Source organism: Thamnophis sirtalis, unplaced genomic scaffold, assembly GCF_051295495.1.
Source record: "Thamnophis sirtalis isolate CommonGarterSnake01/CBP01778 unplaced genomic scaffold, rThaSir2_p1.2 scaffold_15, whole genome shotgun sequence".
Taxonomy (NCBI): domain Eukaryota; kingdom Metazoa; phylum Chordata; class Lepidosauria; order Squamata; family Natricidae; genus Thamnophis; species Thamnophis sirtalis.
Window position 1 is genome coordinate 7,621,313 of NW_028261395.1, and position 26,160 is coordinate 7,647,472.

Sequence of the window (26,160 nt, forward strand, 5' to 3'; positions counted from 1 at the left end):
GATTTTAAAATAAAATTCACAAAGCTGTTGATCAGGTACTGTACAAGTGTACAGATTTTACATTTCAAAAAGTAAATTATGGTTAATAAGAGCCTTGAAAAGTTATTCAAAAAAATCAGACAATTGGCAAATCTAATGTTTGGAATATTTATTATTTTTTCACCCTCTTTAACCTGTGAAGTACTTTAACCAATAAAATCCAGTAGAATCATAGGGTACTATACATTCAATAAGAATAGTAAATAGGTAGATCATAATAAAGCAAACATTCTCTCCAAAATACATAGATGTTAAGAAACATCACAGCTGAAATTGTTCAATAGCTCAACCAGAATCTAAACACGAAATCAAGAAAACAAACAAGTATTCAAATTCAACAGGTCATTGTAAAACGTATAATCATTTTCTTAAAAAGCCAAACCTAGCTATTGTTTTGGGATTCGTAATCTATGTTAAATTACATTAATGATTTCATATTTTCATGATGGCATCGATAATACAGTAGAACTGTTTCCTGTTTTAGAGTCTGCATTGCATGAGCTTCCATTGTACAGGTAGTCCTTGATTTAGGACTATAATTAGGATCAGAATTTCTATTGCTTAACAAGGCATTTGTTAAATGAGTCATGGCTGATTTAATGACTCTTTGCCATGGTTGTTAAAGTGAATCACTGCAGATATTAAGTGAATCACATGTCCATTAAGTGAATCTGGCTTGAATAACCTGGCTAGATTGATTTCTTACAGAGCAGTTCCAAAGCTATCACTTGTTCAGAAACAGTTAAAGCATGATTACTTATATTAAAATTAACAGGTACCATATAAATGGAATATTATGTTAAGACAACAATATGTCAGATAATTTCAAATCTACCAAATAGGCTTCACCTACTGTATATAATACACTTTTGGAAAGATTTAGATTCGTTTTATAAGAGTCAAAAGAATTATCATTTTTAGGTTAACATTTCTATAACAACCTTTTTTTTAAAAAAATTCATAGGCTATTTTCAAGATTATGATTCAGTAACTCAGCTAGCAACAACATATAAATTACAATTGTTTGGCTTGCAAGATGCTCAGGGATTCATTTTTTTGAAGAGCCGAGGTGGCGCAGTGGTTAAATGCAGCACTGCAGGCTACTTCAGCTGACTGCAGTTCTGCAGTTCGGCTGTTCAAATCTCACCGGCTCAGGGTTGACTCAGCCTTCCATCCTTCCGAGGTGGGTAAAATGAGGACCCGGATTGTTGTTGGGGGCAATATGCTGACCCTGTAAACCACTTAGAGAGGGCTGAAAGCCCTATGAAGCGGTATATAAGTCGAACTGCTATTGCTATTGCTATTTTGATCTAAGAACCATGGGTACTGTTGTGGCCCAGCAGTGGCCGGCTGAGTTGTTGGTGGACTCTGACAGTGATTACCAATGATTACCCTCTTCCATTGCGCTTATTACTCGCGGAAACTCAATTCTTCCGAGTGCAAGTATACCATTTGGGAGAAGGAGTTACTAGCCATTAAGGTGGTGTTTGAGGTCTGGAGGCATTATCTAGTGGGGGACAGGCATCAGATTGAAGTCCGGATGGACCATAGGAATTTGGAATTTCTGAAGACCGTACGGAAATTGAACCAGCGTCAGATCCGGTGGTCCCTTTTCTTTGCACGGTTCAATTTCCGCATGGCGTACATTTCCAGTGCGCACAACCAAAGGGCGGATGCCCTATCAAGGAAACCCGAGTATTCATGTATCAAAGATACGATTCCACCCCGGACAGTTTTGCCTGTAGAGTCCATCTCCACAATTCACGAGCCTGTGGACTTATGGCCTCAGATACAGGAAGCGCAGCGGCATGACGATTGGGTGGAACAACGGAAGGCAGAGATGGGGCCTGCCTCCCCATAGACATTCACCAATGAACTCTTGCGGTACCGAGACAGACCCTATATGCCAGCAGGACCCCTTCGGGGACTTATTCTATCCCAGTGCCATGATAATCCTGTGGCGGGGCACTTTGGCCTCTTCAAGACCTTGAACCTGGTCTCCCGTACCTTCTGGTGGCCCCGATTGCGACATGATGTACAATCTTACATCATGCCTTGTGTACGGTGTTGGCAGGCCAAGTCAGTGATGGGATCCCCTCCAGGGCTGCTCCAGCCATTGCTGACCCCGGAGAGACCCTGGGGGGCCATTTCTATGGACTTCCTGATGGACGTGCTTCCATCTTCTGGATTTACCACGGTGTTCATGGTGGTGGACATGCTGATGAAGATGGCACATTTTATCCCATGTTGGAGATTACTGACAGCTTTAGCCACCGCCCACATGTTTATCCAACATGTTTTCAGGCTGCACGGCCTACCTGACAGAGTTGTATGAGACAGAGGAATGCAATTCACAGCCCAGTTTTTGGAAGGGCTGATGACAGCCTTGGATGTCAAGATCTGCTTGTCCTAAGCGCACCATCCCAAAACCAACGGAGGGACGGAGAAAGTGATCAGGATTTTGGAGCAGTACCTGAGCTGTTTTGTGAACCAGCAGTAAAAAGACTGGGCAGACTACCTGGCAGTAGCAGAGTTTGCGTTCAATAACTCACAGTACACATCCATGCAGACGATGCCCTTCTTGGCCAATGTGGGGTATCATCCTTGGTTCTTTCTTCTCACCGGTCCCCGCAGCTAAGGACTTCCTGTTGGAACTACAGGCAGTCCATCAATTGTTGCGGCAATATCTGGATAAAGCCAAGGAGGACAAGAGAGTCATGGAGAGGTCTTGGCGCGTGACAACGGTGTTGACTGTGGGTGATCGAGTGTGGCACCTTCTGTCAAACCGACCAGTGTGGCACCTTCTGTCAAACCGACCAGTCAAGAAGTTAGACCACTGTTACCTTGGCCTGTTTCCTGTTGAAGCAGTCATCAATCCAGTCGCCTATCGCCTGACTTTACCACGTTTGATGCAAGTCCATCCGGTCTTTCATCGATCTCTTCTTGTTCCTGAATAGCTGGCTTGTCCTCTTCACCAACCTGATCACCCCCAACCAGAACCCCGTGCTGAGTACGAAGTTGCCAGGATGCAAGATTCTCGATGGCTGAAAGGACTGTTCCAATACCTGGTGGAATGGAAAGGCCGAGAGATGGAGGATGTTACCTGGGAGGATGCAACCTCCATGCACGCACCTGCTTTGGTGCAGGTCTTTCATGAACAATTCCCAGCTAAGCTACACCCTGAGCGTCAGACCCGGGGGAAGGGCCCTGCAGTGAGGGATCGTGTTGTAGCCCAGCAGTGGCTGGCTGAGCTGTTGGTGGACTCTGACAGCACTGACCATTATGGGACTGCTCTGGAGGATGAAGAAGGCTCTGGAGAGTCTTTGGAGTCAGAGCAGGGACTAGAGAGGCCTGTGGGCCACCAGGTGGCATCTGAGTCAGGGAGCAGTGTGGAAGAACAGAGGGAGGTTGTTCCTGATATGCGTGTGTGTAGAGCTGAGAAGAGAAGGGAGCAGCTGTGGAGAAGAAGGAAATCATAGAAGGAAATAGAGATAGGTGGCTACTGTTGTGGCCCCTCCCAAAGAGCTTATAGGTGAAGCGACGGGAGGGGAATCTTTGCAGGAAACAACAGTCCATTTTATTAGCCGTTGAGAAAGCATTCCGTAAGTCTAATCTTGGTTTCTTGAAGATAGTGTTCTAGGCTCCTAGCCAAGGGGTGGCTTTATCTCCGTCATTAGTCATGGCAGACAGCCAAGTCTGCATATTCATTAGAATCACGGGGCAGAACAGGTACATATCAGGTTTTGCCAGGCCCTATAAACATATGCACACCAAGACATAATTGGATACAAACTCTTTCAAATAGAAAGCAAGGGAAGAAGGAAACTTCTGAAGACATGGTTTATGCCTGGGCAATTTAGCAACTTTTTAAAAATTAACTAAAAGTCTTTCATTACTAAACAGACACATGAATATACCTGCCGGCTACTATAGAGTTTCATCATACAATGCACAATGCTTTGGCAAACAATTACAGCAAAAAGAATAACTGCAGTTAACTTGAAAAATAACACATTGCATAATTTTGCAGGCAGCAGGAAGAAACCAAACCAAAACAATGAAGCACGTAAACTTTCCAAGTTTCTAATATTTTTATACTACTATTTAAAGTTTCATTGAAATTCTTGCTTTCTCCATGGCAAGGATGATCATCAAATTATTCCGTGGGAATTAATGTTACCTAGTATCAAAGGTTAGAACAACCTGACCTTTTTTTAGGATCTGTAATGAAGCTGACATTGACTCAAAAGTTTTAACAACATTAAGGTTAGCACATTCTAAACTTAATTTCACCATAGGGTATAAAACATTTTCTTGTCCATATGAAGATAATGTACTACTGTGGAATCTTATGCTCCATGCATGGCAATTGACTAAATTGTCTTTTCTGGTTCATTTGGACACCCAAGATTAAACATAGCCAGTTATGAAGTTTACTGAGTATTCAAGGCTGGAAAAAGCACAAATCACTCAGATATATCCCAAACATTATTCTCCAATTTAATTTTGTTTAAACCATGTGTGTTAGTTGATGTTTAAGCCTCCTCCTCCTCCTTTCCTTTTAGACTACAAATGTAATATAAATTTAAACTAACTTACAACAAAAGAAAGCCTAAATTTGTATAAAATAAATAGGGTACCATTATTTCTGTACTCCTAGGAAACAAAGTTTATAGGGACACAAGATACTATTGTAGTCTGACAAGTTCCTGACACTTCAAATTTCTTTGAATGACAGAAAACACTCATGAGAAATGTAGTGGAAGACCTGGAGCTTTTCTTTACTTGCTTTTGCAATTTCTTATCAACGTTTGATTCTATTCTGTTATCTCTTGATTCTATTCTGTTATCTCTTCTGGGGAGAAAAACTTAGGGGATTTGATACTGATTCACAGTTTCATAGAGGAGTTAGGGGGAAAAAGGATGTTTCCTAGCTCTTTCCTTGTTCAACTTAAACACAAATTCACTGATAAAGGAAATTTCAGAACCAGACCTTCCGAGAATATCAGCCATGAATATTTCATATTTTGCTGTGTGCGGATGAGGCAGCCATCATTTTAAAAACTGCAATTGGCTTCAAATTTGTACAAGAATAATCCCTTTGTGTAAAACACTGCCAGAAAACCAAAGTAGAAGACTCTGACAAAAACATGATTCAATGGACAATAGAAAGCTGTGAGACTGAGCATATCAAGAATTTTAAATATATAGGTGTGGTTTTCAGGGTCATGGAATACACACATTAATTCTGTAGTTGCTTGGGGGTCAAAAAAGGTCATCAGTTGTTTAAACACTATTTCATACAAATGGGGGGGGTTGCAGTACTAAAACTATTGACAGTCAAATTCTAAGTACAATTGATGTATGGATTTCAGTGGCACTCTTTGTGAAATTATAGGCTGATGGAAATAATGCAGAGTAAGTTTATCAGAAAAGTTCAGAAAAGTTCTTAAACTCCAAAATGTGTATGTAACGTCATGCTGAGGCTAGAGAGTAAACCGGATAAGAATCAATTATCGGCTCAGATGTCATTATTTTCCAGTTGAGTCTATCCCATCTCTTTATTGGATAAATTCCAGTTCACTTGGACCCAAGCAATTCTTAGAAAACTTTCATCATGCAACTCCTCCCTTGAAATTACTTACACTTTTGAGCATTCCCAGAAAAAAAAAGATCCTCAGCTTTGGAATAACAGAATCAGAGAGGTTTCATTCCAGAATATGTCAAAGTATAGAAACCAAATAATTATAAAATTACGGCAGTAAATTCCACCGTTTTGCTTTTATCTGTTCAACCATGATGACAACAGGCCTGACAAGATATTAGCAATAGCAATAGCAGTTAGACTTATATACTGCTTCATAGGGCTTTCAGCCCTCTCTAAGCGGTTTACAGAGTCAGCATATTGCCCCCAACAACAATCCAGGTCCTCATTTTACCCACCTCGGAAGGATGGAAGGCTGAGTCAACCCTGAGCCGGTGAGATTTGAACAGCCGAACTGCAGAACTGCAGTCAGCTATAGTAGCCTGCAGTGCTGCATTTAACCACTGTGCCACCTCGGCTTGCTTGTCACCAATTGATAAGTATTTGTAACATCACAGTTCCAGAACACTGAAATTCATAATTGCCTCATTACTTACCTAAAATAACCAGAAAAAACAATCATTTGAGATCATTTTGAAGGGGAGGAAACAGGCATGTGCCATTGTTATTCACCTCACCTCCCACCCCAGAATATGAAATGTAGGACCTATATTTCCTTTAATACTCATGCTTTCCTTTATTTAATAAAAAGATCAAGGTATGATATATTAAAATTATGCAATGGACATTTTTTATTGTAGAAGATGAAGCACATTTTCCAAATTTAAACCACAGATCACTCTAGGTTCTGAACATTTGATATTTTGTTTCAGGTAAAAATTGTGCATTAAATAAAACTGCCAAGATTAAAGATATGCAAAAATTCTAAAACTGGAGAAAAAGACTGAATAAAAACCCATATTATTGTGAGTTGACTAAGTTTTGATAAAATATTAGATGAAAGTTTCTGGCATGAGTGAAAGACGGATGAATGACACATTTTTGAAGTAAACATAATCCTAAAGGTCAAAATAATGTCTCTCCTGAAACTGATAGTTCTATCTGCATCTTTTTTGACATGAAGCAGCTTATGAGTAAATACTTTATTTTCTTCTCAGAGATTAACATTTAAAAAGTTTAGAAATAGAAGAAAATTGTGGAATGTGAATAAACAATAAAGACTATTAGAGCTGAAAAATAGTGACTATTCACTTGAATAGAAAGGTAATGTAGAAGTGAAATTCAAATAAATAAATAATGAGTAAAATAAGCAATAAAATATCTATTTTGAAATCCCGAACATATTTTCCTAGCAGTAAATGCTATTAAAGAAAGAACATAAATCTAATGAATAAATCAAATGAGTAAATTTCCGTGACCCGTCAAAACCGCGGTCCACTAAAGCGCGCCCGATCAAAGCGCGTACGTGACGTCATCAGCAGTGTGACAAATAAAATTAAAAATAAATTAAATTAAAATTAAAATAAAATTAAAGCAAGCCGATTCACATAAAGGTAAGGGTTAGGTTTAGGGTTAGGATTAGGTTTAGGGTTAGGTTAAGGGTTAGGGTTAGGTTTAGGGTTACATTAACCGTTAGGGTTAGGTTTAGGGTTAGGTTAAGGGTTAGCGTTAGGTTTAGCGTTAGGTTTAGGGTTAGGTTTAGGGTTAGGTTAAGGGTTAGGCTTAGGGTTAGGGTTAGGGTTAGGTTTGGGGGGGTTAGGTTTAGATTTACGTGTTAATTTTAAGTTTACCGCTCACAGCGTGCCGTTTTCGTCGCGCTGTGATGACGTCACGTACGCGCTTTCGACGAGCGCGCTTTAGTCTACCGCGGATTTGTGGTGGAACCTAAATTTCAGGGGAATGTTCCAACAGAATCTTTACTACTAAGACTGACAGGACTGCAACAATTTAAAATCAATTAACCAAGAAAAGAGAGTGTATCAGATTTCATTTTCACACACACAAACTTGTGGATGGAATTCTGATCAAGTTTAAGACACTATTTAACTTTTTCTTTACAAATTTGATCTTCTAAATTTAAGAAACATTGAAATAAGATAGTATTGAACTTCTGTAATTGCAAGTAATTTCTCCAAATCTGTTTAGTTATCTAGAGAGTGGATGGACTATAAAATAGGAATATAGATACTGTATCAGTAAAGGATAAGAGTAAAGGATAAGAAAAAGAAAAGAAAGTGTGCAGGACAATAATGGCTCTTTTCCACATGACAGATAAAAGCAAACAGTGGCATCTGGGGAATTTTATCATCTGAAATATCCAAACATCGTTGTGAGACTTCTGCACAACATTAGCAAAAACAAGAAGGTTTCATATTTGAGATGGAAAATATAAGTAGGTTTTGTGAGGAAATGAAGGATGGCACATTTATTTATTTTATTTATTTTTTTATTGTACCATGTACTTCCTTCTACCTATGGCAACATCATTTCATTTCCAATCGTTTCTCTATGATTCCAAATATATATATTTTTTCAAAGGTTGAGGAAGGATTTATCTGGAAACATAAATGAGGTACTTCTTATATATGCTTCCCCTAATGCTGAATAAAACTTGTGAAGCTTATTTTTCAGTAAAGCTGCTATTTTGATTATTTACTTCACTGACCAAACTTAACCTCTATTCAGTCAAAGCAAACCTTTCTGAATTGCTTTGGGTCACTTAAAGTTCAATTATAAATCAGTTTTTCCACTATGGTATTTTATGTATGTATGTATGTCTGTCTGTCCGTCCGTCCGTCCGTCCGTCCATCTATCTATCTATCGTAGAAATTATTATGCAGTTTAAAAAAATAATAATATAGCAATAGCAATAGCAGTTAGACTTATATACCGCTTCATAGGGCTTTCAGCACTCTCTAAGCGGTTTACAGAGTCAGAATATCGCCCCCAACAATCCGGGTCCTCGTTTCACCCACCTCAGAAGGATGGAAGGCTGAGTCAACCTTGAGCCGGTGAGATTAGAACCACTGAACTGCAGATAACAGTCAGCTGAAGTGGCCTGCAGTACTGCACCCTAACCACTGCGCCACCTCGGCTCTATGTGTTGGGGGGAAGGGATTACAGAGAAATCCAAGCTCACCCCAAAGAAATCTTTAGATCTTCAGCACTCCAAACGGTCACTCACGCCCTAGTCACCTCAAGGCTGGATTACTGCAAGGCGCTCCACATGGAGCTACCCTTGAAAAGTGTTCGGAGACTGCAACTAATCCAGAATGCAGCTGCGCGAGCGATATTGGGTGTACCTAGGTACACCCACATTACACCTATCCTCCGCGAGCTGCACTGGCTACCTATTGGTATCCAGACGCAATTCAAGGTGTTGGTTATTACCTTTAAAGCCCTACATGACTTAGGGCCAGCATACCTGCGAGACCGCCTACTGCCACATTCCTCCCAACGGCCGGTGAGATCCCACAGGGTGGGCCTCCTTCAGATGCCGTCAGCCAGACAATGTCGGCTGGCGCCTCCCCGGAGGAGAGCCTTCTCTGTGGCTGCTCCAACCCTTTGGAATGAGCTACCCCCAGAAATCCGGACCTTACCCACTCTCATGGCCTTCAGAAAAGCTGTTAAAACCTGGCTATTCCGGCGGGCCTGGGGCTGTTGACCTCATTGTTGAGGTCCAGCCCCGATCATAACGAATGTATGTGTGTTGACTTTAACCTGTTTTTATTTTTATCTTTTATTATTTCTTTTTTTTTCCTTCGTTGTAAGCCGCCCGGAGTCCTCCGGGATTGGGCAGCCTATAAATCGTACAAATAAATAAACAAACAAACAAACAAACAAACAAACAAAGATAAGAAAAAGTCTGCAGCAATACAGAACTGAAAGAAAGAAGAGGAAAATTGTTTAAAGAAAATGACATATTATTGGCTAATTTCCATATAGTAATGATTTGTTCCAGATTTTTCCCGTTAGTTTTATTTGGGACCCAGTGGCTCAGTGACTAAGATGATGAGCTTGTCAATCAGAAAGTTCAGCAGTTTGACGGTTCAAATCCCCAGTGCTGCGTAACAGAGTGAGTTCCCGTTACTTGTCCCTGCTTCTGCCAACCGAGCAGTTCGAAAGCATGTAAAAATGCAAGTAGAAAAATAGGAACGGTGGAAAGGTAACAGTGTTCCATGTGCCTTCGGCATTTAGTCATGCTGGACACATGACCACGGAGATGTCTTCAGACGGCACTAACTCTTCAGCTTTGAAAAGGAGATGAGCACCACTCCCTAGAGTTGGGGACAACTAGCACATATGTGGAAGGGGAACCTTTACCATTCATATAGTAAGAATTTGTTCCAGATTCTTCCCATTAGTTTTATTTTTGTACTCTACTATGAATTAATATACAGCTTGTGCTGTATATTATTAGATGAAGAACTATAGTTTGAATACTACATCTGTGAAAGTGTCAATTAGCAAAAATTTATATTGAAGAAATAAGAAAATCAAAACTGGCTTCTTTAAACAAGTAATGGAAAATGGATGAAACAATCACAATTGTTAAAACAAAGCAAATAGTTCCTGGGCCTTGGCTATCTAGGTATATTGTCAGCATTGTTACATTAATATTTTTTTTAATGAATTTAGGCTAGCTGATGATAAAAATGGCATCTGATAGACAATAGCCCATTATTTACTCCCAACTAGGAAGGTCTAACTACAATTGTGTTCTTTATTTAGGATTTTATGATATTTAAAAAGATTTTTTGAAGGTCAGGAGGAGGTCTGCCTGCAGCTGTGTGTGTATTTTTCAAGTGAATGCCATATGTAACATGATACAACGTTATCAATGGTGTAACTGACATGATAAATCTGAAGTAACTTGTTCAGCTTTCTACTTGAAATTTGTCAAGATATTATGTTGTCTCCTTGAAAAACTGAACCAAGACAATGATTTTGAATATATGGGATTGTCACTGTACATTGGACAGAAGACATCATCCCATAGAAATATATCATTTTAGAATTTTGAACAGCTACTTTTGCAAGTCTAAAATGTCAAAGGTGTTTTCCACAGGTAAGAGTTGTAAGGAAAGGAAATTTTTTCACTCTCTGAATAAATGTAAGGAACTACTTTCTGAAACATATTTCTGTGGTCTTCTTTTTTCTTCTTAACTTCCACTTCACTTTTATCCCCTCGGTGTCAAGGGAGATACAGAGCCCTGTTTCTGGTACTTCTGTCCTTACTCATTATTATTTGATGCTGTTGTGGTGTGTCTTTGATGTTGTATCTTCACCTTCTTCTAGGTATGTCTTGTGTTCTTTGGTCTTATTCTTTTCTTTTTTTTTGTATTTGTCTTGTATGGTATATAATTCCGTTTAATAAAACATTTTTTCTGCAAGTGAGCAAACCACTTAACTTGCCATCTTTGTATGTAGTTTAAGATTGATTCTATTCCAATTCTTTTTTCTTATGAACTCATTTTTGATTTTATCCCTTCTGGTCAGTCTGGCATCTTTCCTCAAATATCTCATTTCCATGGTGACTAACTTTCATTAATATTTACGTGACAGCATAACAAAATTGAAGGAATTTTGAAATGAGCAAGCATAATATGATTATTTTTCATATAAGCTTTCACATAAGCTTTTAATACAGCAAAATACAACCAGTGTAGCAATTGGAATTAGAAACAAGGTAACTTTAAAACATATGAACAAAAAAAGTCATACTCATGTATAATTCATTAGAATGTGAATCTGTTAAAACAGAATAATAGAAGGAGGAATATATTTATGGTGGAAATAGACATTCAGGCCAATTGAATGCTGCAACAAATTAAAATGTTTGATTCTTGGTATGTCTAAAATGAGTAGGATCTATTTAACCTACATCTTTAATATTCATTCTCTTTACTCATTCTTCTGTTTCTTTCCCTAGGACGATGAATCCTTACTGATCTGAATATATACTCAGGTAGACCTAAACTTTGCATTACAGATTAGCTAAAGCAAGTTTCAGTCTCTTTCTCTCTTGTGTCCAGTGTGCCATTTTAAACAATTTGCTACACAAGCGTGACATTAAAAATTGGTTTGTAAATGAATTAACTATATCCCATAGCAGTGGGTATCTGGCATATGAGTGATTTCACATTAATAATGTCTATTGACAAACCCTAAAATGTGAACCAGTGACAGAAGCTAACAACCAGTGTGGGCAGGTGAGTTACAAGCACACAACAGAAAGCAGATCTGGCGAAAGTTTATTCCAACAAATAACTCCTAAAACAAATGTTTCATCCAGAACAGGGGTGTCAAACTCAATTTCATTGAGGGCCGCATCAGGGTCGTATTTGAACTTGGGAGCTGGGGTGGGTATGGCCAGGTTGATATCACTCATGTTAGGGGTGCCTATGGTGGCCCAAGTGCGCTACCAGCAAAAATGGGCTACTGAGCTCCATTTTTTTCTGTCAGACGCACAGAGGCCAGTCCTTTGCTGTTTCCATGGTGGCCCTATGGGCCAGTTATAAGTACCACGTAGGCCAGATCTGGTCCCCCAGGCCTTGAGTTTGACACCCCTGATCTAGAAGACAGAAGCATCAGAAAAAAAAAAGAATAAGGCACTTCTGTTTCTGTTTATGTCCCTGTTTTGGATTACCATGGAAATCTGCTCTGAGGGAAAAGCAACTGAAAACTTCTTGTTGAGAAATAATATTCGATTTATTATTATATGTAGCTTTCTTTCACCCTTTGTAAGTTCTTTTTCACTTTAAAAGGATTTTCCCCCCTAGCTTTGGTGATAATTCCATATTTGTCACAAACGAACCATGTGACTATTGTTTTGATATAGTTTTTTAGAATACCGCATAGAAGTGGATTCAGATTTAAGCATAATCAGTTTGTCAGAAGTGGAATTTCTTTACTTCTCTGTAGGGCAGAATCACTTAATCTGCTTCACATGTTTTAAACCAAGATGCAACAAAATCTTAACTTTCTAAGATTTGAGTTTACATTCAGTTGCTAACATTCAAAGCATTCTCCCTGACATTAAGATGCTGAAAATTCAACAGAACACTAGACAGACAGGCAGATGATAAATAGACAGACAATAGATCGCCACCTGTCTCATATAATTGTCTCTGGACATCTTGCAAGATTAAAAAAAAATCTCCAAATAGAATCCCCAGTGCAATAAACTGCTAACCCCACTCTCTCCTCTACTTCCTAACCAAATATCTGGCGGGGAACAGCCTGGTCTTCAATGCTTGCAAAAAGCTAACAGGTTTGGCACCTTCAAAATTTGGATAAATGGGTCTTGGGAGACATGTACCTCTCCTTTCTACATTCCTATATTCATTCCAGTATTCTGTTGAGAGATATCATTCCGAATTTTGCATTACTTTACTGAACTTTCCGTTGCATTGGAAGATTGACATCATTTCTCTTTATTTTTATCTTAAATTGGATTTACAGAAAGAAATATATAGGTAGATGATTCATATTCCAACACACACACACACACACACACACACACACACACACACACACATATAAATATAAATATATATATATAAATATATATAAATATATAAATATATATATATATATATATATATATATATATATATATATATATATATATATATATATATATATATATATATATATATATATATATATATATATATATATATATATATATATATATATATATATATGAAGTCATAGATATTGGCTTCTGATTTTCAAATTGTTCACTGCATATAGTGTTTTAAGCAACAAAGAATTAGCCTGGACAAGGGTATAAATCATAATCATTCTCATGATACATTCACTTTCTAGCAGTAATAACATATCAATCATATTTGTCACATCTTCCCAGCATGCTACAAATGCAACAACCAAAGACCAGATTTGTTTCTAATAGGCTCATGTTATTTTATATAGATTAGGATTGCTAATCTAGAAACAAATGAGAACCAACATAGAAAGTAAAAAAGGAAAATAGGCCGTGAAGGGGATGTGTAGCACCCCACACAATCCTGCGGACTCTGCTCAAGCAATACAGGACAATACTAATTATGATTAATATTAAAATGCTACCCTTAAAAACATGCCCATTTGTTGTGTTATACATCACATGTCTCTTCTAATCTTGTCATCTTTTTGCTCTTTGAAAGCAGGCTTAGAACAACTTTGTCACTTTGTATGTACATTGATTGGCATATGTTAAAATAGCAATAGCAATAGCAATAGCAGTAGACTTATATACCGCTTCATAGGCCTTTCAGGCCTCTCTAAGCGGTTTACAGAGAGTCAGCATATCGCCCCCAACAATCTGGGTCCTCATTTTACCCACCTCGGAAGGATGGAAGGCTGAGTCAACCCTGAGCCAGTGAGATTTGAACCGCTGACCTGCTGATCTAGCAGTAGCCTGCAGTGCTGCATTTAACCACTGTGCCACCTTGGCTCTGTAAGTTTGCAATGAAATTTCATTGCAAACTTACAAATAAATAAATACAAAATTATGCATATACCAACATATATTAAGTAGGTAGGTTTATATTAAGAATTACAATCATCACTATAATCCTTACAGCCAAAATGTTGTTAATTGAAAGTAGAACAATCAAAGGTTTCTACTTATAGTAATACTGGGGAATAATTCTACACTTCTCTCTCTTGGTATGTATGTTTGTATGTAATGTATGTATGTATGCATGCATTTATGTATATATTTATGTATGTATGTTTGTATGTAATGTATGTATTACAGTATTTGTTCTGTTTTAAACATTGACAGCACATCACAATTTAATTGCTGTCTTTCTTGTGGTATGCTCTTATACAGATTTCTTTAAAATAAATACAAATGATTAATATTTTAAAATATAGTGGATTATATAAATAACAGATTAGGAACCAACTGTATGGAGTTCTTTAAAGTACCTGACCCACTGACTTCTGAAGCAGGATATGATTTGATATTATTTATCAGAATATAATATCCAAAGAAGCATGAGCTGGTGGGTAATTGAACACAAAATATTTTAATATGTTCCCTTCAGATGTGTCATTACCAATTTGGTACCGATATCAATTGCTGAGATGTTTTATATGATGGGCATATTAAGGAAATAAAACAAAAAATAGCTTCTATTCACCTATATGAAAGTTTCATTGCACAAATAGCCTCCCAGGTCTGCTTTTAACTTAATTAATTAATGTAGTAATCAAGAAATTAATTTATCTGTGGATTAATGCAGTTTCTTTTTCATTCCATTTGACCCTCAATAAATAGCTTGCTGTTAGCATATATTTATTGGTATGTCTGCAAAGGAAGACTCCTCTGAGTCAAATATGAATCTAGTTAAAATCTCGGATTTTTTCCAGGAATGTTAGTGATTCTTTTAAAAAATATATATTTCCCTTCTATTTTAAAGTCCTGGAGATCTCTCATCCATCTTAGACTTCTTTATTAGATTAAACTAAGCTGACTAGGTAATGTCCCCATAAAACTTACAAAAAAAAAGAATGTTTTTCTTTTTTTAAATTCGATCGTTCATGGGAGTTTTATTCCAGGACTTCTCTCAGTTTTTCATTGAAAGGAGAGACCCCTGAACCACAAGATGGGTGGCAAATAATTTAATAAATAAGATACCGTAAAATAATTTTATTATAAACCAATATGAAAAAAGTTTTTCCCCCCTTACCAGGGTTTAGGAGGCATGATGCTGGTTGACCTTCACAACGAGACGACTTTCTGTAATTTGTGTTCCATTATCACAAAACTGCAGATAAAACCTGAAAATAAAAGTATAACTATTTTAACATGGTTGAAATATCTTTCAATATTTAAATAATTGTATGACTATATTGTATTAAAAGACCATTGATATTATACAGTATATCTTCTCCTTCTTTTTTTCTTCTTGGGGTTTTTCGTCCCATTCAACTGGGTTAAGGATCAGTAGCCACAGCCAACCAGCTGTGGCCGGACTTGCTCACCACATGATCTATACAGTGGTTAGAATGCAGCACTGCAAGGCTGCTTCTGCTGACTGCCAGCAACCAGCAATTCGGCAGTTCGATTCTCACTGGATCAAGTTTGACTCAGTCTTCCATCTTTCCGAGGTTGGTAAAATGAGGCCCCAGATTGTTGGGGGCAATATGCTGGCTCAAACTGCTTAGAGAGGGCTGTAGCAATAGCAATAGCAGTTAGACTTATATACCGCTTCATAGGGCTTTCAGCCCTCTCTAAGCGGTTTACAGAGTCAGCATATCACCCCCACAGTCTGGGTCCTCATTTCACCCACCTCGGAAGGATGGAAGGCTGAGTCAACCTTGAGCCGGTGAGATTTGAACCTCTGAACAGTCAGCTGAAGTGGCCTGCAGTACTGCACCCTAACCACTGCGCCACCTCGGCTCTTTCTGTAAAGCACTGTGAAGCAGTATATAAGTCTAAGTGCTAATGCTATTTGGTATTGCCAGTGCCATCCCACTGTGGTCAATTTGCCATAGCCACTACCATGTGGGAGAACTCAGCACGGGACAATCCACGTGGGATAACTTAAAGTGATGTTATCCACCACTGTTTCTTCTAGATAATATTTTGGTAGATAATATTTAACCCATTGAGTTATCCCATGTGGAATTGTCCCATAGCGAGTTGTCCTATAGTGAGTTGGATGAAGCAAGATGGCAGCAGGGGGATGGCAGTGGAGACTTGGCTGTGGCAAGTTGTCCCATTCTAAGTGCTGCCATGACACAGTGGTTAGCTGTGGTGGCGCAGAAGTGAGTGGTTAGAATGCAGTACTGCAGGCCACTTCTGCTGACTGCCAGCTGCCTGCAATTTGGCACTTTGAATCTCACTAGGCTCAAGGTTGACTCAGCCTTCCATTCTTCCAAGATTGGTAAAATGGACCCAGATTGTTGGGGGCAATATGCTGACTCTATAAACTGCTTAGAGATGGCTGTAAAGCACTTTGAAGAGTATATAAGTCTCAGTGCTATTGCTATTACTATTCCGCAATCAACCTAGTTAGGATTTGCTTCTTTTGGTGACTTCCCTAACTCCTTCTGATTTTCCCTACTTCAGAGATCATTCCAGATCCACCAAATTGGCTTGCTCCCATTGAGTGTCTCACATTTACCCCTGCAGAGCCTTGCATGTTACCTCTATCACCAAAAGCTTTATCTCAGCCCTTTGAGTTGTTGCAAAATAAAAACCGCTGTGGCCATGTTGAAATTCTACCAAGTGATCAATCTTTAAATAGCTTCAGGAGTGGAGAGCTATAAAGGAACTGGCAGAAACCACAAAGTGGTAGGACTGCGCTGCAAATCTTTGACACTTCTCCACTCTTGTCCTTCCAATCAGAGTCATAATGTCAGCATTCCAAATAGCATTCCAAATAGCATCCAAAAGTAAATCAGAATCCAAGGCACAGTATTGCTCAAAGTTGCAATTTATTAAGAGAGCCATGCTGGCAAAATCTGGGAAAACCTGAATCTGTAATTTTCCTGGTTTTCTCCACCTAGTTGAAAGTTCAATAGTAATAGCAATTAGACTTATATACCGCTTCATAGGGCTTTCAGCCCTCTCTAAGCGGTTTACAGAGTCAGCATATTGCCCCCAACAACAATCCGGGTCCTCATTTTACCCACCTCGGAAGGATGGAAGGCTGAGTCAACCTGAGCCGGTGAGATTTGAACAGCCGAACTGCAGAACTGCAGTCAGCTGAAGTAGCCTGCAGTGCTGCATTTAACCACTGCGCCACCTCGGCTCTTGCCCTCACACCCACAAGTCCATCACATGGTCTAATCTCCCACTGCCACGCTGGCAGTTCCACCCACCCAGTCCCCACCATGTGGGACCACCAGGTGCAGAGGTGCAGAGACAAAGGATGGCTTTGGCTTTCTAGAAGGAATTTTGTTTTGGCTACAGAGCATTTAACGCCATACAATCCCCCCTCCCATTTTCCCACAATAGAAAATGCATAGTAGAATAATAGAAAGTGTGGCAGGCCAAAGATCCAAAAGAAAAGATGGATCTTGCAGGCCTGATATAGTTCTCTTGTGGCCAAAAAGCCTGTCTCACTTCAATCAACTTTGAAGATGCCATTCATTATAACATGTTTTTTTTTCCAAATTTCTATGTAATCTTGGAAAAAAAGTTGAAGCCAGTTTAATAAAGCTGTGACTATCTTTACTAAATTGATTCCTTTGGTGAGCAGCATGAGGTGTTTTTTTTCAGCTTCAGATAAACTTCAGTAATAGCAATAGCAATAGCAGTAGACTTATATACCGCTTCATAGGGCTTTCAGCCCTCTCTAAGCGGTTTACAGAGAGTCAGCATATTGCCCCCAACAATCTGGGTCCTCATTTTACCCACCTCGGAAGGATGGAAGGCTGAGTCAACCCTGAGCCGGTGAGATTTGAACCGCTGAACTGCTGATCTAGCAGTAGCCTGCAGTGCTGCATTTAACCACTGCACCACCTTGGCTCTTAAAGTAAATGCTTTAATAAATATGAAAGACCAATTGCACTTGTGCAAGGCCAAAATAATTTATTTCAAACCATTTTCAAAGCATATATTGCACATCTCTAGTAACAAACTATACCTTCCAGTCATTAATTTTCAATATATCTACAGTTACTTTAAAGTGATTCCAGAAATACACTTGGTATCTCACTATTGATTGCTACTTGCTGTAGAACAAATTAGACACTTACAAACCACCTTATGTAGCCTTTTGTTAAAAATTGTTTCTTGACTTCATGATAATGATGTAGCACTAAAGGAGCACTAAAGTGATATTTTTAGACAGAAAAAAAAATGTTTCCTATCCAAAAGTGACATTTACTATAAGGTATTAAAACTCTCAACCTTATTTCTACACATAATAATAAAAGCTTTCTTCATATTTCACAGTAAATATGCTTTAGAATTCTAATAGACAATTTATTCTCTGCTTTGCATTAAGAAAACTTTACTTTTTTTTCTGAAATATGCAAAGTTTTGTTTTTTTTTAAAAGATTGGTAATTTAGCTGAATAAAAGGATTCTGGAATTAATTAGGTAAGACTCGTTCTCAGTTTATTGGATTAGCACTTGTAAAAATGTAATTATCATATTTATTGAAAAAGTTCCTTGAATTCCATGGAGCTACTTGGATGTAGTTACCTTGCTTGATAGCACTTGATAAATATAGGGTTTTCACTGTTTACAGCTCCATCAAATAGCTATTATGTTGAGTATGTGATTATTCCAAAGCAATGTTTTAATGGTTTTCATTATTACAATAACTGGAATGGTCAACTTTTACATTTTGAATATTTAGCCTCATGCCTCAATCAACTTAGCCTCAACCAATGCAAATGATTATAAACAAGCAAGAGGTGATGAAGCAAGTGTTCTTCTGTTTAAATACAGTGTCAAATATCTTCCTGAAATGATTGTTAGGACAGGAGAAATAATTTACAAAATATTTTTCCAGGCAGTCTCTTGAAGAGTGTTCAAAGACTTCAGCTTGTCCAGAACACAGCTGTGCAAGCGATTGTGGGTGCACCTCGGTACACCCACGTTACACCTATCCTCCGCGAGCTGCACTGGCTGCCCATTGGTCTCCGGACGCACTTCAAGCTGCTAGTCGTTACTTTTAAAGCCCTACATGGTATCGGACCTGGGTACTTGAGAGACTGCCTCCTGCCAGTCACCTCCCAAAGACCTATTAGATCCCACAGACTAGGCCTCCTCCAAATTCCATCTGCTGGCCAATGTCGGCTGGCGACTCCTCGGGGAAGGGCCTTCTCAGTGGCTGCTCCGGCCCTATGGAACGATCTCCCCGTGGAGATCCGGACCCTCACTACCCTTCTGGCCTTCCGCAAAGCAGTTAAGACCTGGCTGTTCCGGCAGGCCTGGGGCTGCTGAACTATCCAGCCCCATTCGAGGTTATGGCTGTTGTAGAATTTTAAATGGTTGTGTTTTATTTTATTTTTTTGTATCCCCTCCCTTTTTATTGTTAGTCACCCTGAGTCTCTCGGGAATAGGGCGGCATACAAACTTAATAAATTGAATTGAATTGAATTACCATCTGGGGGCAATTTTTAATAGACAATAATTAGAATGCTAGGAAATGTTGGTTGCTAGATGAACTATGTTTGCACAAAATAATGAAGTGTATATTATCATACAAAATAAATATTGCCGAAAAGACTAATTATAAATGATTGTGACTAGTTAAGCTATATTCTTCAAGTTGATCTTTGGGGAGCCAATTGACATTTCCATGCATTTTCCCAGGCAATGATAAGGAACTGTTTTGTCATTACCTTGCTCTCCTTTGAAGTATTTTGATAATAGTCTAAGAACAGTATAGTAGCACATCAATGGGTGGAAGTAAGTTTAACTTTAAAGATCATGACAGCCCACAAAGCTAGTCTTGCCTTAATTAATGAAGCCAGCTGGGTGATTGCAGAGAGTAATCCACTAGTCAACACTGACTCAAATGCAATTCTTTTTAAAGAAAGAATTCAAATTAATACTTTTAAAAATAAATTAACAATGCCTGTTTATTTTCATTGTTTTGTTATAATATAATCAAGTCAACAGATCAGTTTAATATACAACTAATTACACTCTGAATAGTTTGCTTCAAACACAGAATGTCTTCATTAAACATCCAAATAAATCATTTTAATGCAAATGAATTGAAAAACACCCAATTGATTAAACCATATTAAATCAGGATGAACAATCACCTGAGTTCACCGAAAGAAAGGTGCATGAAGTTGATTTTGTTGGTCCTCTTATCAAGAGTAAGTAGAAGGGGGAAAAAAACCAGAACAATAACAACACAAGGGCAGATAGTTTGTGTTTCCCTAAAAGACTTGAAATAACTTGAGCTTAGAACTTGACAACATTTCAACATCTTGTCAGGCATTTCAACCTGATTGTTTCAATACACACATCTACCACAAAGAGCCCTTGAGGCATATGTCAAACTGAATAAAAGCAGTAGATCAAATCTATAAACAGAAGGTCATAGTATAAAATTTTGAACATACATCTTTAATACTGTGAAAACTGTAAAGAGAAATTTAAATTTTTCTGTGACAGCACATATACAGTGACTACATTTTCCCAGTGTGGAACATAGAACCATTCTCCTGGTTGTGAAACCACAGGAATCTTAATGGAAGTAAGTAATTTTAAATTTCCCTGGACATCCTTGTGTCTAAGAGTTTTTCAATGAAAAACAGGCTAGAAAGAATGTATGTGTGGATCTTCACATTTTAACCAAGTTCTAGAAAAGTCAGAGTGATACAGGGGTGGGTTTCTCGCCCCGTTCCAACCGGTTCGGTTGGAACAGGGCCGGCGGCGTCCTCGTGCACGTGTGCAGCGCACGCATGCGTACTAGCGTCTGTGCGATGCTCCAGCTGCTCCTGGAGGATCGTGCAGGCGCTGTATGCGTCCTGCGCATGTGTGGAAGCGCAGAACTTGTCAAAACCGGGTAAGGAACGCGGGCCGGCAGGTGGGCCCTTTGCCGTTCCCGGAAGTTATTTACTTCCGGGTTCGCCGACCAACCGGTTCGCGGGGACCGCCGCGAACCGGTTGAAACCCACCCCTGGAGTGATAGCAATACAGAATATAACAAACCACCTGGTCACATAAAGGATAGCTATGCAGAATTACATGAGAGGAAGGTTTTAATGAGAACTTTCTTAACCATTTAATGAAGCCAATTGTCAAGCTAGGAATGTAGTGTATTGAGTAATAAAGAAACATCTGATCAATTCCATCTTTTCAAAGGTCTTTGTTTCACTGCATACTCAGGATTCTTGAACAAATAAAAAATTGAAAAAGTTGGAAATCAATAATCTCTCTCTTTTTCTTGGGTGTTTTTAGGCAGGCCCTCTTTCCTACACTTTCTCCCTTTTTCTTCTAAGCACAATGTTCAATTTAACACAATATGGAGAAAAACCGAAAGCCAGCCTGATGGTTACTGTACTTTTTCCAGTCATGCAAAATTTCTACTTATAATGTCAAAGGAAAACACCAACAGCATAAACATGACCTTACAAGAGCTTGAAACTATTACTCAAATAATACTTTCAGCCCTTTCACGTCAACCAGAAAACAAAAAAAAGGACCGAAAGAATTAATTATACTTTATTGTAAGGGTATACATTAACCAAAGCTTGCAAGTCTGAAACTATAAAACTCTGTGCATCACTCTTAACAATACATTAAAGTAGATCCTTTAAAGTTTCTTCTTTCATACAATAAGCTGTGGAGGTGTTTTTTATCTGAAGCATCTCTTCCTCTCATCCCTTAAATTCATTCCCACCTACCATTAGGCAAAATTATGACCACTGGGTCATGAACAATTGGAAGCTTTTGGATGATTGAACCCAAAGTACATTTTTATATCATGCCATGAATTTGAAAGGATGGGCCTTCTCCGGGTGCCGTCAGCGGGACAATGCCGGCTGGCGACGCCTAGGAGTAGGGCCTTCTCTGTTGCCGCTCCAGCACAAAGGAATGAGCTGCCCCCAGAGATCCGGGCCGTACCCACTCTCATGGCCTTCCGCAAAGCTATTAAAACCTGGCTTTTCCGGCAGGCCTAGGGCTGTTGACCTCTTGATTGAGGTCCAGGGCCCCCCTTTGATTGGGAGTATGTTGTGCTTCTTCTTAACTTTGTTGTGTTTTAATGTTTTAATTATTTTTAAATATTTTTCATTTCTGTAAGCCACCCAGAGTCTTTCGGGATTGGGCGGCCTAGAAATTCAATAAATGAAATTAAATGAAATGAAAACTAAAATATCATGTCCAGCCAGATACGTATGTGAGAGCCATTGTCTTAACCCAATTGATTAGTACTTATTCTATATTTGCTCAGAGAACTTTATTTGAGATGGTATTTCTGTCACAGATACCAGCTAGTTGTATAAGACTTCTAGATTGGCTTAATAGATATATTGAAATGAAATGTATTTAATTTATTACTTATTTGCAAGTTAATGTTTGGGACAGTAATACAGATGCAAGTATTAGATTTGCAAAGAAGAATCTGACACAGCAGCTTTATTTTTGAGACTATTCTTGAAATATTCAGCAATGCACTGAAAGTGAGAAGTAAGGTTATTTTTAAGTAGATGAGGTATTTTTAATTGATGTTCACAAAAGAGGAAGAGCAGGACAATTTGCTCTTAACATATTTCTTTGGGTTTAGAGTTCCTTTGTTTTTAACACCATTGCAAAATGTGTGTATTTCTCTGTATGTAAGTGTGTGAATTTTGCATGATTTCTATCCATAACTATGAAAAGCCTACAGCCTATTTGTGCAGGAATGGGCAGGAAAGTTCACACCGTCTGCAGCTCTGAAGCTTCAAGGTGGTTTTTGATTGCCTTTCCATATCTCCATCAGGAATTTTTTCTCTGAAGGAAAAGTAAGAATGGAGACACTCCATTTTGCATACTGTTGAGAGTGATATATTGGCTTACAGATTAATTTATTGCACTTAATGTATATCAAACAGGCCTGGTATGTATCAGATCTGGAATGCAAAAAAATCCATTCATCTCTAGTAACAAAAAAGAGATTATATCATTTCATGTATATTTGGATTCTTGCAGCCCAGATCAAGAAACTCGATCATGGAACATGTTTAAGATTGCTTTATATTGATATAAATCTCTCTCTCTCTCCCTCCCTCCCTCCCTCCCTCCCTCTCTCTCTCTCTCTCTCTCTCTCTTCTCTCTCTCTCTCTCTCTCCCTCCCTCCCTCCCCCTCTCTCTCATCTCTCATCCATCTATCTATCTATCTATCTATCTATCTATCTATCTATCTATCTATCTATCTATCTATCTATCTATCTATCATCTATCTATCTACTCTTCCCACCTTAAGTTGTATTTTAAAAGGAAATTATAGAATGTGGCTTGCTTGCTTATTACATACTTATTTATTACAAAGATTGCAAGTTGCCTAACAAGATTTTAGGCTATTAAAACAATTCATTATATAAACATACAAACAGCATTCGATATGTTATTATGCAAAACAAGTTGCTTCCTCTGTAAATGGTCTCCAGAATGGAAAGTTTTTACTGTTCTTCTGAAGGAATTCAAGTAGAGAGTGGGATAAAACAGTAGACAAGAGAAGCTAAAGAGGCATACCAACTTTGTCCCTAAATTCAATCTAGAGAAATGTACATTGCAAATGCATAAAAACGCTCTTTTCCTCTCCCCCCCCAAAAAAAGCAACAATAAAAGCTGCGTGGAGAAAGAAGCAGTTATATGAATGAGTCTATTTATTCTTTCTTTAACAGAAGAGAATGGTTGTAGGTCAGGATTAAACTGTGGGATTCATGGTGGACTCTGAGCTTGGCTGTTTTCTTGCAGATGCTTCATTATCCATCTAATTGAGTAATGAAACTTCTGCAAGAAAACAACCAAGTTAAGAAAGAACCAAGGATTCCACTAGTCTTCTTTTTCCTATCACTTTTTCACACAATTCAATTCAAACAACATTGAAAGAAGAAAGTTTTCGTTCGTTCATTCATTCATTCATTCATTCATTCATTCATTCATTCATTCATTCATTCATTCATTCATTCATTGGCAGTCCATCTTACCATAGGATAAGTATAGTAGACAATCCATGGGAATATAAATCCTAATGATGGTTGATTTTCTAACTGCAGGTGCGGTTTCTTAAGTGTGGTTGATGAGTTACTAGTAGTTTCCTACTCTATCTTTGAATTGAAGTGAACTGAACTGAACTTTATTTGGCCATGTACGATTCAGTGAGGAACATAATTAATATAGAGCATAAGTCCCTATAAAAATTATTGCTTTGTTCATGAGGCATCTCCCTTTTAGCTTGGAAGCCACCTGTACTACTTTATGATATACTACAGATATCTGTTATCAGTGATGACTGAATTAAACTATTTATAAAAAAATTACCACATAGACATTGGATTGGAGTCTCTGTTTTTGCCAAGCAGATCATAGTGTCAGTAGTGGGATCCTGCCGGTTTAACAACCAGTTTGGTGATTGTGTGTTGCATGTGACCACGCCGGATGCGCACTGCACATGCGTGCACAATTTTACTAAAACTTACCTTCCACGTTACTTCTTGGGAGTAACACAGCTGAGGCGCAGCAATCTGCCTTGCTGTGCTAATCAGCTGAGAGGAGTCATTGTCATCCATAATGTGGCCAAATCCTGCCTAGCAGCAATGAGAATATAACAGTGAATATTACCCAACACTGTGGAGTATTTTTTTAAAAAAAATATTTTTTTAAAAACCCATTTTTACACAGATTATTTGCTGTTGCCTTTTGGATCCTTCGTTGTATTTATGAAATATGACAGATCTAATGTAGATGCTAAGACTATAATGAGGTTGCTTTCTTTTGACCTAAGACAGCTCAAAGGGGCATTTAAGAAATCTAATTTCCACAGAGAAAACAAATAGGAAGGGTGAAATGGACTGAGAGAGAGGAGGTCAAGAGAGAAATAGTTAGTTGTCACCCAAAGAGATGGTATGGAGGCGTAAGTAGTTGGCTTGTTGGCACTCTACATGGGGCTGCTCCTGAAAAGTGTTCGGAGACTACAATTAGTCCAGAAGGCAGCCGCGTGAGCGATACTGGGTGTAGCTAGGTACAGCCACATTACACCTATCCTCCACGAGCTGCACTGGCTTCCCATTGGTCTCTGAGCATGATTCAAGGTGCTGGTTATCACTTTTAAAGCCCTACATGGCTTAGGACCCGGATATCTTCGATATCCGTCTTCTGCCGCACACCTCCCTAAGACCAATAAAATCACACAGGATGGGCCTTCTCCGGGTGCCATCAGCTGGACAATGCCAGCTGGCAATGCCTCGGAGTAGGGCCTTCTCTGTTGCTGCTCCGGCCCTATGGAATGAGCTACCCCCAGAGATCCGGACCCCACCCATGCTCATGGCTTTCCGAAAAGCTATTAAGACCTGGCTATTCCAGCCGTTGACCTCTGGATTGAGGTCCAGCCCCGCTTAGATTGGGTGCATGTTGTGTCTTTTTAAATTTGTCGTGTTTTATCTGTTTTTAACTTCTCTTAATTTTCTGTTTCTGTAAGCCGCCCGGAGTCCTCTGGGATTGGGCGGCCTATAAATTTAATAAACAGTTAAACAGTTGTTCATTCCCTCTCTTCGTTGTCTGACTAATTTAATGTGCTTGACTGCATATTGTGTCAGTTATTTCATTGGGCAGCTTTAGAATTGAGCTTCATGTGAACGAAGGCACAAATTTAATTATGTGCCACAAACAGAAGACAAAGAAGTCTCATCTCTGGTGTGCAAGAACGTGGCTAGTCCCTTTTCTATGACAAAGGCTGATGCTATTTATAGGACCTTCTTCTTATAGGTATGTCTTTTATGAAAACTGAGAAGGAAGGTTGCTTGGCAGGCCTTCTCCAGTCTCATCAGAAGTGTATTAAAGCAGAACAAAAGAAGAAGGAAGATAAACTGCCTATCAATATTTAGTGCATTGTGTTTCCCCAGACCAGCATGTTAAACTACACATTTATAGCTTTC

General features: G+C 38.7%; 1 protein-coding gene across 1 annotated transcript in view; it reads right to left on the reverse strand.

Moving 5' to 3' along the window:
• The window catches only part of PCDH15 (protocadherin related 15), an 810,754-nt gene that overhangs the window by 609,970 nt on the left and 174,624 nt on the right, over positions 1-26,160 (reverse strand). Inside the window, exon 2 of the mRNA XM_087701782.1 lies at positions 15,289-15,379. The gene's annotated coding sequence lies outside the window, so the exon portion shown is untranslated. The remainder of the gene's footprint in view (positions 1-15,288; positions 15,380-26,160) is intronic.